At 36.9% G+C, this 14,336-nt stretch overlaps 1 protein-coding gene across 5 annotated transcripts in view; it reads left to right on the top strand.

The window, feature by feature from the left end:
- MBD5 (methyl-CpG binding domain protein 5) overlaps positions 1 to 14,336 on the top strand; it is a 493,059-nt gene that overhangs the window by 222,064 nt on the left and 256,659 nt on the right. Inside the window, exon 3 of one of the 5 annotated variants that reach the window (XM_003907460.4) lies at positions 5,300 to 5,450. The exons of the other annotated variants lie outside the window; for them this stretch is intronic. The gene's annotated coding sequence lies outside the window, so the exon portion shown is untranslated. The remainder of the gene's footprint in view (positions 1 to 5,299; positions 5,451 to 14,336) is intronic. 5 annotated transcript variants of the gene reach the window in all.

The raw sequence follows: 14,336 nt of genomic DNA on the forward strand, positions 1-14,336 counted from the left end.
TGCTCTTTTGGTTTCCATTGGTATGGAATATTTTTTTCCATCCCATTGCTTTCAGTCTATGTGTATATTTATAGGTGAAGTGTATTTCTCGTAGGCAACAGATCACTGGGTCTTGTCTTTTTTGTATCCATTCAGCAACTCAGTGTCTTTTGATTCAAGAGGTTAGTCCACTTATAGTCAGTGTCTTTATTGGTAAGTAAGGACTTACTCCTGGCGTTTTGTTATTTGTTTTCTGGTTATTTTGTGGTCTTGTTTCCTTCCTGTCTTCCCTTCAGTGAAGGTGATTTTCTTGGGTCTTGCTTTTTATGTTTTGTGTATTAGTTGTATGTTTTTTTGGTTTGAGGTTACCATGAGGTTTGCAAATACTACCTTATAACCCATTATTTTAAGCTGATAACAACTTAACACTGTTTACATAAACAAACAAAAAACTGATAAACACTCTATGCCTTAACTTCATCTCCCTGTTGTTTTGACTTTTTGTTGTTTCCATTTATATTTTATTGTATTGTTTATGTCTTGAAAACTTGTTATGGTTTTTTATTGGTTAATTGTTTAGTTTTTCTATTTAAGATAGGAGTAGTCTACACACCACAGTTACAGTGTTATGATATTCTGCGTTTTCCTGTGTACTTGCTATTACCAGTGAGTTTTGTACTTTCCATGATTTATTGCTTATTAATGTCCTTTTCTTTCTGATCAAAATACTCCCTTTAGCATTTCTTGCAGAAAGTTCTGGTGTTAATAAAATCCCTAAGCTTTTGTTTGTCTGGGAAAGCCTTTATTTCTTATTCATGTTTGAAGGATATTTTCACCGAATATACTATTCTAAAGTAAAAGTTTTTTCCTTCAGCACTTTAATTATGTCATGCCATTCTTCTCTCCTGGCCTGTGAAGTTTGCACTGAAAATTCTGCTGTCAGACATATTGGAGCTCCATTGTATGCAATTTCTTTTTTCTTGCTGCTTAGGATCCTTTCTTTATCCTTGACCTTTGGGAGTTCAATTATTAAATGCTTTGGGGTAGTCTTCTTTGGGTTAATTCTGCATGGTGTTCTATAACCTTCTTGTACTTGGATATTGATATCTTTTATAGGTTTGGGAAATTCTCTGTTATTATTCATTTGAGTAAACTTTCTGCCCCTATCTCTTTCTGTACCTTCTCTTTAAGGCCAATAACTCTTAGATTTGCCATTTTGAGGCTATTTTCTAGCCTGCTTTGCTTCATTGTTTTTTGTTTCCTTTTTCTTTTTTCTTTTTTTTTTTTTGTCTTTTCTGTGTATTTTCAAACAGCCTGTCTTCACGCTCACTAATTCTTTATTCTGCTTGATTACGTCTGCTATTAAAGGACTTTGATGCATTTTTCAGTATGGCAAATTGCATTTTTCAGCTCCAGAATTTCTGCTTGATTCTTTCTAATTATTTCAATCTCTTTGTTAAGTTAATCAGATAGAATTCTGAATTCCTTCTCTATATTATCTTGAATTTCTTTGAGTTTCCTCAACACAGCTATTTTGAATTATCTGTCTGAGAAGTCACATATCTCTGTTTCTCGAGAGTTGGTCCCTGGTGCCTTATTTATTTCATTTGGTGAGGTCATGTTTTTCAGGATGGTGTTGATCCTAGTAGATGTTCTTTGATGTCTGGGCATTTAAGTGTTAAGTATTTACTGTAGTCTTCACTTTCTGGACTTACTTATAGCTGTCCTTCTTGGGAAGGCTTTCCAGATATTCAGAAGGACTTGATTGTTGTGATCTAAGTGTTGTGATCTAAGCTGTATCTGCTTTAGGGGCACCCGAAGCCTGGTAATGCTGTAGTTCTTACAGACTCATAAAGGTACTGCCTTGATGGTCCTGGACAACATCCAGAAGGATTCTCTGGATTACTAGGCATGGACTCTTGTTCTCTTTCCTCACGTTCTCCAAATGAATGGAGTCCGTCTGTCCCACTCCACCCCCGTCTCTGTCTCTGCCTCTTTCTCTGTTCTAGGCCATCTGGAGCTAGGAATATTGTGACATAAGCACCTCTGTGGCCATCACCACTAAAACTGTACTGGGTCAGACCTGAAGCCAGCACAGCACTGGGTCTCACCTGAGGCTTGCTGTAACCACTTCCTGGCTTCAGCCTGTGTTCACTCAAGGCTTTGGTGCTCTACAATCTGCAGGTGACAAAGCCAGCTATGCCTGTATCCTTCACTTCAGAGTGGCAGGTTCCCCCAGGCCCCGGGCATGTCCAGAGATGCCATTCAGGAGCCAGGGACTAGAGTAAAAAATCTTAGAAGTCTACCTGGTATCCTATTGTACTGTGGCTGAGCTGGCACTGAACTCAAAAGACGTAGTCCTCCCCACTCTTCCCTCCCCTATTTAAAAGCAGAGGAGCCTCACCCTGTGGCTCCCGCTACCACATCTCCATGCGGATTACTGTACCACTGATGTTCCCTTAAGGCCCAAGGGCTCTTCAGTCAGCTTGTGTTGAATGCTGCCTGGCCTGAGACTCACCCTTCAGAGCAGCACGTTCTCCTCTGACCCAGAGCAGGTCCAGAAATTCTATTCAATAGCCAAGTCCTGGAACCTAGGACCCCAAGAACCTGCTTGGTGCTCTAACCCCTGTGACTGAGCTGGTAACTAAGGTACAAAACAAAGTTCCCTCTGCTTTTCCCTTTGATTTTCTCAAGTAGAAGGAGTCTCACCCTGTACCCACCACAACTAGGAATGTGCTTAGTCTCACCTGAAGCCAACAAGTCTCACAGTCTCACCCAAGGCCCTCAATGTAGTTCCTGGGTATTACTGCTGGTTGTTTAGGGCCCAAGGTCTCTTCAGTTAGAAGGTGATGAATGCTACCAGGACTGGGTTCTTTCCTTCAGGGCAGCAGGTTGCCTTCTGGCCCAGGTTGTATCTAGAAATGTCATTCAGTAGCAGGATCTGGAAAGGGGGCTTCATAACTCTAACTGGTGCCCTACCCAACTGTGGCTGAGCTGGTATCCAAGATCCCAGACAGAGTCCTCTTTATTCTTCCATCTTCTTTCCTCAAGTGGAGTGGATGGGTCTTTTTCAGAGCCACGAGCTGTACAGCCTGTGGTTAGGAGGAGGTGATGCCAACACTCCCTTCCCCACCCTGGCTGGTGTCTCAGTAAGTCACATTCCCCCGCTCCCCCAGTCCACTGTCTCTGGCCCAAGTTCAACACTAGGACTTGCCTTGGAGTTGAAGTCCTTATGGCCTAGCCTGCCTTTCCAGTTTATTTTGGGCTCCAGAACACTTTAGCCTGCACTGATGAGTCTTACAGGGACTCAAGTTTGGACCACTGGGATCAGCGATTCCTTTCTGGCTAAACAGGCCCAGTTAAAATGCTCACTTTTTGGATGGACATCAGCTGCGTTTGGTCTAGTTTTGTTTTCTGTTATAATAGGGCAGCACTGAGCTCAGTGCCTCATAAATGCTACACTCTCTCTCTCTCCAGCACACCAAACATTCTCCACACCATGCTTCTGCTGCCGGAGAGGTGGCATCAGCTATTTGAGACTGTTTTTCCTGTTCGGTGCCTCATGTAGTGATGGGAAGTTAAAGCCACGTACTGTGAGTGCTCACCTGATTTTTGAGCCTTATGAATGTACTTTTTTTGATAGTTATTGAATTGATGTCCTTGCCTGGGGGGACAATCAGTGGAGATTTCTATTCTGCCATCTTGCTCTGCCCCTAGTTATAGTCTTTAAAAAATCTCACTTAGAATGAATATATGTTTTACTGCAAGGTTATTAACGTATTTGACTTCAGGGTGCCTTCCCAGACCTCTTGGATGGGAGGGGAGAAGAGTAGGAGATGTTGCATAATTATAGTACATGTACTATATTACCTTAAAAATACCAAAAATACTTAATTCCAAATGACATCTGGCTTCACCGGGATGGTGGGGCTACATAATATCTAGGAATTATAAATACTGTGAATGGAAATGAAGCAGATATGGATATAGAGAATAAGGGCCAATGGCGAAAAGGGTAAAAGTCAGAGGCGGAGGTTTTTTAGCTAGACTGGTGAGAGAATCCTCTCTGGGAAGTGATATTTGAGTAGATCCAGAAACATTCCAGGAACTTTCAAGGAAAAAGAGTGTTTTAGTCAGTGGGAACGGACATGTGGTTATCTAAAGAGACATTCCAATCTAAGAGAAGACAAAGGTCAAAGACTTAAATCAAGAGCGTGCTTAACATGAAAGCCACTAAGGCTATAGAATACGAAACAAGAGGAAGAGTCATCAGATAGGCTTTCAGAAAGGTAACCAGGATCCAAGTCCTTGCCTTAGATGTTATGGAAAGTCTTTGGGGAATTTTGAACAAGGGAGTCTGAAATTCAGTTTTCTTTTTAAAACTGTCATTCTGTTTCTCTATAGATAATTTTTAAAAATCACTCGACTTTTGTGGATAGTAGAGTAGTAGATGTTTGCAGTGGTGAGGATTGGAAAAGATAAGTGATCATGACAATGGATAAAACTCAGAAATTTGATGATGTGTGATCATATGGATACTTTTTTTTTTCAAGAAAGCATCTCGCTGTTACCTAGTTGGAATGCAATGGCATGATTGTAGTGCATTATTGCAGCTTCGACCTCCTGGCCTCAAGTGATCGTCCTGGTTGAGGCTCCCGAGTAGCTAGGACTATAGGCATGCAACACCATATCTCACTTTTTGTTTCTTTCTTTCTTTTTTTTTTTTTTTTTTTTTTTGGTAGAGACATAGTCTCACTATGTTGCCAACACTGTATAGATACTTTTTAATAAAATAATGTCCTAGTTATATTTTAACAAAATAATATCTTTTAGGTATCTGTTGAGTGAATGGTGTGCTATGAATTGATAATCTAAATATTATGCTATCATGTTTTTTGGGTTTTGTTATAGATTTTTCCCTAAGTATTAGGGCTAAGAAATGAGCTTGGTCATTATAGTGCTCTTACCAGCCTGCCTCTCTTTTCTCAAAGAGGGAAAGAGCCCCCAAACTTGGAGTAAAAAGAACTGTTTTCTTATGTCCGATCTGCCACTAACTGACTATAACATGGTTTATTTAACCACTTTTGATTTTGGTTTTCTATACTGTAAAGTGGATTGAATTACCTGATTGATAATAGCTCTGCTTGAATCTTCAGTCTTAAATTTAACAAGCCCTTTCTGTTAGATTCTACAATTCTATGATTTTTTAAATGAGACTGCATAAAAATCTCAAAACTTCCTTAAATGTGAATGTAAAAGAATACGGAATAACTGGATGTGTTCAAAATTGGTAAATTTACCCTGGTATCCTTTTTAACAGGACCAAGAAAATAAATACCAGAAATCAACAAGAGCACAGACTGTTTCCCTTCATCAATCCATAGAACCCTAATACTTCTTTAGTTCCATCAAACACAGAGGAATGACCACCATGGCAGATGGCGACAGAGGATGTCAACAATTTTTTGGAGGCAAGCAATGAAATATTTCTACTATGAGTTTTCTGTTATTAATCATGTAGAAGCAAGTAGAATTATATTGGGTTTTAGTTTAAAATGAAAAGCATTATTTACTGTAGGAATTTATGTATGCATAGCTATTTCTTTATTTTCTTTTTTTCCTCTTTTAACACCCATGCATGTCAGAAGTTACATTAAGATCCATTTGCCCTTACCTCCAGAGTAACAGATAGAATAAGACTATCTTAAATCCTTAAATACAGAACAAGGACTTAAATAACCGAAATTAAGTACCTATATTTGAAAACAGGACTTTTTCACATCTATCTTGGACACATATATAACTGTAAGTACTAAATAAAATTAGAAATTAGAATTATTTTAATTATTTTCTATTTATTTTAGAGTTGTTCATACTATTTGTGAATTTTATGTAGTTAAAGGTATCCCAGCATTTTTCCTCCCTTTTCTTTAACAGCTAATATAAAGTGCTCCAAAATCTTTGGAAGCCATCCCTTTACAACTCTCACAGCTTTACATTTTGTGAAAATTCCATATCAAAATATTTACTTGAACTTTTAGTTAATTCTATGACAGCTCCTATTGCTCCCAAAAGAGCATTTGGGCAAGGATTGTGGATCACAATGCCACCTTCAAATTTCAAATTAATTACATTACCTTTAAAAAAAAAAGCTTGCTTGGAAAGAAATTCACCATATATATTTTTAAATGTATAAGGAATCTGGCTTTTCTTAATTCATGAAAAATAAAGACTTAAGTAGATGAAAATAAAGTGAAATAAAAATATACACTTTAAAAAATTTAAGTAGAATTCTCTAAAATGTAATCTTTCAAGGGATTTTATACAAAGAAACTATATATATGCTTAGAATTTTTTATTTAGTGTTAATTCAACTCATCAGCCTAAGGTCGTCCATAAAAACATGTCTGCTTTTAAGTTTCACATAAGAGGAATGCTTTCTCTAGATAAAGAAGAAGATAAATGTTTAAAAATCCCAGTGTAGAGATTCTGAGTTTTCTTTCAGTAACTAGAGTCAAAATTAATTCTTGCTTTTCTGTTGGGGAAAATTTCATCTAATTACATTCAATTTATTCTGCAGCTTTTTAGACAGCAAATCCTGATCACCAAAGAAAAAGCAGCTGTGTTGCCCTTGCCTCACAATTATAACAATAGTATTATTATGCAGTCGCCAGAGTTTATGGAACCATGAGGTGGTTATATCCACTGGCTGTTTTCTGACAGAGACACACCTAAACCTTTCTGAATTGCTGATAATGTATGCCTTCTATTTGTAAGGATCTTCAAAGAAATAGATTCCACTGCTTCCTTCAGCAAGCCAATTTAGTATAACAGCTCTCAGAAGCAGAAAATTATTTCTTATAACCCTTTATGCACTTTCATCAACTGTTTCTAAAACTCATTTTCCTAGAATTGCATTTTAAATATTATTTAAATATTTTCTTAGTTTGGTATAATTCACTTAATTATTTTTTAAAACTACTAAAAATTGACCATTGTTTAATTAGTAGAAATATTCCTATAAACCATGCTTCCTTATAAGCAGTGTACATTTCTCCCTCAGTATCTGCAGGGGATTGACTCCAGAACCCCCTATGAATACCAAAAGCCAGGGATGTTCAAGTCCCTTATATGAAACGGTGCAGTTTTTGCATATAACTCACACATATCCTCCTTATACTTTAAATCATCTCTATATTACTTATACTACCGAATACAACCTAAATTCTAGGTAAATAGCTGTTATATTTTTTTACTCTGATTATTTTTTATTGTTGTCATGTTATTTTTATTGTCTTTTTTCTGAATATATTTGATCCAAGATTGCTTGAATTTTTAGATGCAAAACTTGTGAATACAGAAGACTGACTATACTATCAAATTTCTTTTTCTAACGTTTCCTTTTCTAACTCATCCACATACATCTTATTTTGAACTTCAGTTATTCTTTAACCATCAGACTGTATCAATGGTATATAGCTTTAACTTATTAAGAATTAAGCCCTTTGTTCTTTATTAATTTCATTCTATTTATGACCAAGTAATTAATAAGCCATAGATATTTATAATTCTAATCCCAGGTGCTATTTCATTTATTTTCCACATTTTTAGGGAAAGTTATACTGGTAAAAACTTTTAGAGGTTAGAAAGGCAGTTGAACATAGCAGGTATGATTTATAAGAATGCTACAGGAATACCACAGAGATATTGAATGTTTGGTTCCAGACTACCACAATAAAGCAAGCCACACATTTTTTTCCCAGTGCATATACAAGTTATCTTTGCACTATACTATAATCTATTCAGTGTGTAATTGCATTATGTCTTTAAAAAACAATGAACATTTCTTAATTTTAAAATAGTTTTCTAAAAATGGGGGGATGCTTTGGGGGGTTGGGGGGCAGGGTCTCACTCTCTCTTCCAAGCTGGAGTCCACACACACATGCAATCATGGCTCACTGCTGCCTTGACTTCCTGGACTCAAGTGATTCTCCCACCTCAGCCTCTGAAATAGCTGGGAATACAGGCATGCACTATCACACCAGGCTAATTGTTATACTTTTTTGTAGAGACAGGGTTTTGCCCTGTTGCCCAGGCTGGTCTTGAACTCCTGGGCTCAAGCGATCTGCCTGCCTTGGCCTCCCAAAGTACTGGAATTACAGGCATAAGCCACACATGCTGGCCTCCTTTTGGTAGTGAAACGTCTTACCTGGATGTTGATGGTTGCTAACTGGTCACAGTCATGGTGACCAGTCAGCAGCCATCAATATCCAGGCAAGACCCTTTATTGTGGCTGAAGATTGGGATGGCTATGGCAATATATTGAAATAAGACAGCAAAGAATATTGCCACATCAATTGACTTGACAAAGTAAATTGGTTTTCAATTTACTTTGCCCAGATCCGTCAGAGGATTCGCTATCTGTATTTGTAAGGCAGATACTATTTGTAAGGCAGATACAGCCTTACAAAATACATTTCTTAAGTAGTCTTGAAAGTCGATGGGCTTTTCAAGTTAGAAGAGTTGATCCATGGGCTACAGAAGGAATGTTATGTTACCAAGCATAAGAACAGCATGAATTTCCTTGTATATCTTAATCACAGCTCTTGGGTGACTAGGTATACTGTTAGTGAGTAGTAATTTTTCCAAAGGAGTATTTTTTTTTTTTTTTTCTGAGCAGTAGGTCTCAACAGCAAGCTTAAAATAGTCAGCAAATCATGCTGCAAACAGATGTCCTCTAGGCTTTGTTGTTTCATTTACAGAGCACAGGCAGAGTAGATTTAGCATAATTCTTAAGGGCGCTGAATTATTTGAACGGTAAATGAACATTGGCTGGAACCTAAAGTCACCAACTGCATTAGTCTTTAACAAGAGAATCAGTGGCTCCTCTGAAGCTTTGAAGTGGGGCATTGACTTTTCCTCTAGTTATGAAAATCCCAGGTGGCATCTTCTTCCAATTGAAGGCTCTTTTATCTACACTGAAAATCTGTTATTTAGCATAGCCACCTTCATCAGTGATTTTAGCTAGAGCTTCTAGATAACTTGCTGCAGCTTCTCCATCAGTGTTTGCTGCTTCACTTTGCACTTCTATGTTGTGTAGACAGCTTCTTTCCTTAAACCTCATGAATCAACTTGCTCTGCTAGTGTCAAACCTTTCTTCTGTAGCTTCCTCACCTCTCTCAGCCTTCATAGAACTGAAGAGAGTTAGGGCCTTTCTCTGGATTCAGCTTTGGCTTAAAGAAATGTTGTAGTCAGTTTGATCTTCTATCCAGACCTCTAAAAGTTTGTCTGTATCAGCAACAAGGCTGTTTTTCTTTCTTATCATTTGTGTATTCACTGGAATAGCACTTTTAACTTGCTTCAAGAGCTTTTCCTTTGCATTCACAATTTGGCTAACTGTTGGATACAAGAGGCCTGGCTTTCAACTTGTCTTGGCTTTTGACATGTCTTCCTTACTGTGCTTCATTCTTTCTAGCCTTTGATTTGAACTGAGAGACATGTGACTCTTCCTTTCATGTGAACACTTAGAGGCAATTATAGGTTATTACTTAGCCTCATTTCAGTATTGTATTTTGGGGAATTGGGAGCCCAAGGAGAGGGAGAGAGACAGGGAAACAGCCAGGCAGTGGAGTATTCAGAACACACAACATTGCTCAGTTAAGTTTGCCCTCTTATATTGGGGCAGTTCGTGATGCCCCAAAACAATTACAGTGGAAACATCAAAGATCACTGATCACAGATCACCATAACAGATATTATAATGAAAAAGTTTGAAATATGGTGACAGTTATGAAAATGTGACTCAGAGTCATGAAGTGAGCACATGCTGTGTGTGAAAACGGCAATGATGGACTTGCTCAGTGCAGAGCTGTCACAAAACTTCCATTTGCAAAGCACAATAAAGCAAAGCACAATAAAATGAGGTATGCCTACATACAAGAACACAAATCCACAGACCTGATTAAGGCTGATTTATTAACCACAACCATGCATTCTACCAGCTGTGTGACCACGGGCAAATTGTTGATTTTTTTCACCCCCAATTTGTAAGTCTTTAAAATTTGAGTGCTAATAATAATGTAATGTGGGGATTAAATGGAATAGATAATATACGTAATAAGCTTAGGTTCTTAGCACTACATAACATGTAATTCAATAAACAGATGACATAGTTATCCCACTCTGCAAAATAATTGAAAACAGGTTTCTTCATAGCAAGCTCAATTCTTAAAAAAGAACAATGATTCTTTTTATGCCAAACTTGCTTTACATCACTATATCTGTTTTACTGCTGCTAAATTTTGTTCACATTGAAATGTCCAAACAAGCAGTTTAAAGTTCATGTTTAAAACTATGAAAATGTGATTTATCCAGAAACCACATTAGAAAAATTATACCAACAGTTATTAACCTGAGTCTCATAGAAACTGTGTACATTCCAAATTTTGTTTAAAAATGTAGACAGCATGGACTGTTCTAAAATTTTAACTGAAGTCAACCACTATTATTTGGAGAAATATTCCATTTATAGGACAGAGTGATTTGAGGAATCTTCTTAGGATTAAATCTCTTTTATGTATATGTTGATCAGATGTTTATTTGGTCTGAAAAACTGATTCAATATTTCCACTGGAAAAACAAAAAGAAACAGACAATTTTGTTCTATTAATATTAGTGTTCTGGGTCTACTGTAACAAATTACCATAAATTATGTAGCTTAAAATAACAAAAGTTTATTCGTTCACAGTTCTGGAGTCTAGAAGTCCAAAACTAAGTTGTTGGCAGAGCCTTGCTTTTTGAAGGCTGGTGGGGAGAATTTGTTCCTTTTGCTTGGCTCTAGGGTTGCCAGCAATTTTTGGCATTCCATGGCTTGTAGACATATTACTTCAATCTTTGTGTTCATCATCACGTGGCATTCTCCCTGTGTGTCTGTTTCTCTTCTGCTCTTCTTATAAGGATTGGATTAGGGCCTACCCTAATTCAGTACGACCTCATCTTAATTACGTCTATAAAGACTGTATTTCCCAATAAGTTCACATTCATAGGTACTAGAGGTTAGGACTTCAACATATCTTTGGGGGAACATATATATGTATATATATGATAGAGTATACATAGATAGAGTATATAGATATAGATATATAACTGAGAATAGAATTAGAAAAGAAAAATGAATTTTGAAAACAAATTTCTTTTGTTCAGCCTCTGAAAAGAGGTTATTTCACTTGTGATAAGACATGATCTATGACTAGATCTACATGTTTTGCTTAGTAATATTTGACACCACCATTTCTTAGACATCGACAGTTCCTCGATCATTAATTTTCCTATCTACTCTCTAGCTTTATTTATTAAAATTTAAAGCAATAGCTATCATTTTGCTTGCTTTGTTTACTTGATGTCAGAGTTCAAACAATAGGTTTACAGATTCAAGACCACAGGATACAAACTACATGCATCAACAAATGAAATGCCCTGCGACTTTAGAGATGGTATACCATTTATATTTATAATCATACTTATAGTTATACTTTGTAAATGAACTTAGGTCAGATTTCCTTTTCCATATTCGCTTAAACCAGGGCCACCTTTTATTATTATGGGTAAGAAATTAAGAAAAATTGTTGACATTTATGGGTAATGTTTATGGATAAGGCTTATGGGTTATATTATGGGTAAGAAACTAAGAAAAATTATTGACATTTCAAAATGAACAAGTTTATTTTATTTACTTACACAAACACACACACACACACACACACACGTATATTGAGATAGGGTCTTGCATTGTAACCCAGGCTAGAGTGCAGTGGAATGAACGTGGCTCAGTGCAGCCTTAACCTCCTGGGCTCAAGTGATCCTCCCATATCAGCCTCCTGAGTAGCTAGGACCACAGCTGCACGCTACCGTGCCCAGCTAATTTTTGGATTTTTTGTGGAAACGGGATCTTGCCCATTCATCCGATTACTGGGTATATACCAAAAGGATTCTAAATCACGCTGCTATAAAGACACATGCACATGTATGTTATTTCGGCACTATTCACAATAGCAAAGGCTTGGAACCAACCCAAATGTCCATCAATGATAGACTGGATTAAGAAAACTTGGCACATATACTCCATGGAATACTATGCAGCCATAAAAAAAAGATGAGTTCATGTCCTTCATAGGGACATGGATGAAGCTGGAAACCATCATTCTGAGCAAACTATCGCGAGGACAGAAAACCAAGCACCGCATGTTCTCATTCATAGGTGGAAATTAAACGAGATCACTTGGACACAGGGTGAGGAACACCACACACCAGAGCCTGTTGTGGGGTGGGAGGAGGAGGGAGGGATAGCATTAGGAGATATACCTAACGTAAATGACAAGTTAATGGGTGCAGCACACCAACATGGCATATGTATACATGTGTAACAAACCTGCACGTTGTGCACATGTACCCTAGAACTTAAAGTATAAAAAGAAAAAAAAAAGAAAGAAACGGGTCTTGCCATGTTTCTCAGGCTGGTCTCGAACGCTTGGGTTCAAGCAATCCTCTTATTTCAGCCACCCAAAGTGCTGGGATTATAGGCATGAGCCACTGCACCCAACCTCATTATGAATTGTTAACATTAATTCAATGGCTTATTCTAGTAAAGCTCATTCTAGTGAAGGCTCTTTCTAATCATTACTACATTTTTAGTATTATGTCTTCTTTTTGGTCATGTCTCATATAGTATTCAGGCAATTGTCACAGATATTTCATGTAATAAAACTTACACAGAACTATTCTTTAGAAATTTCTCTGTTTCTTCAAGTTCACTGGCTGGTTTCTCTGCCATGTCCAATGTGCTGTTAAGCCTATCCAGTGAATTTTTCATTTTGATACTATACTTTTTAGTTTCATAATTTGCATGTGATGCTTTTGAAAAATATTTGTTATGGTAAAATATATATAATATAAAATTTTATCCATTTTTAGGTATACTTGGTTCTTTTTTATTGGTTTTATTTCTCTGCTGAAATGCTATTTGGGCATTTATTATGATTATCTTTTTCTTTATGTTCTCGGTAATAGCTGCCATAAGGTACATGTATGAATCATCTCAGAGTCTGTTCCATTGGCTGCTTTTTCTGTGGACTTTGGTGTGTATTTTTCTGTTTTGTTACATTTCTAAGAAATTTTTTATTGTATATTAGATATAGATGACACACTGTAGAGACTCTAGATTCTGTTATCTTCTTCTGAAGAGTATTGACCTTTTTCGTAACAGTTAAATCAGTAGCTGCTCACATTTATCTAGTGAAGGTTTGGTTTGATGTTTTGTTAGAGAGTGGATCTATTTTGGTTTTGTTCATAATCCTTGGGTGACTTCCTTAGTATAGGGATATAATATTTACTCCTAAAACATGGTCCTTTATGGATTTCTGTGGAAAGCCTGAGGTGTTATAATCTGCTTTTATTTGATGGGATGCAAACTTGAAACTCTTTGTCTCATGTAATGGGCAGTAGAAGAAATCCTTATTTTTGCTTTCCAGCTGTTACTTTCCATTGGGTTTTTGAAGTCTTCCCCATGCATGCATGTACAGTTTAGGTGCCAGCCTAGGTGGGAATTGATATATAAATATTGTATACTCCTCCTCTGTATTTTCTTCCTTTCTGGACTCCCCCTCCCCAACCCTCGATTTTCAGCCATTCTCTCAACCCTGAATTCTGCCCTCTGATACCTCAAGCAAGTAAGACTGTGGCTTTCTGCTTAAGTTCTACTTGCTCATATACCATTGTACCTCAGGAGAGCCATATAAATGTAGAATTATATGTTGCCCAGTGATGTTATCTTCTTTCAAGGGTCAAATCCTCACTCTTTCTATTTCTGCCTACATTTGGTCACTCTGTAGTATGTCTTCAAATAATTGTGTTTTGCTTATTGGCTTTAGTATTTTTTCACAGTTTATGGTTGTTATCAACGGGAGAATTAGTGTGATTTAAGTTACTTGGCATTACTTGAATTGGAATTACTGGGTCTTTTCACTTTCATACTTACCTGTTCGCTTTATTATTTCATGTCATCATTAGTGTAGTCACTTTGACCTAGGTTTGATTCCTGGTTCTGCTGTTTATTACTGTGTTACTTCAAACTTCTGATCTTCAGTGTTCCTGTATGTAAAGTGGAAATGATCATATGTATCTCAGAGTTGCTTTAGAATATTAAATGTGAAAATATACGTAAAGCCTGTGACACGTAACATAGAAGTTAATTTACACCTGTAAATGCTACTTCCCTTTATTACCATAATTATTTTATAAGGTTGGAAGGTCAAATATTACTATATAGGATGAATTGCTTAAGATCTTACTACTAGATACCA

This window comes from Papio anubis, chromosome 10 (genome assembly GCF_008728515.1).
Source record: "Papio anubis isolate 15944 chromosome 10, Panubis1.0, whole genome shotgun sequence".
Classification (NCBI taxonomy): domain Eukaryota; kingdom Metazoa; phylum Chordata; class Mammalia; order Primates; family Cercopithecidae; genus Papio; species Papio anubis.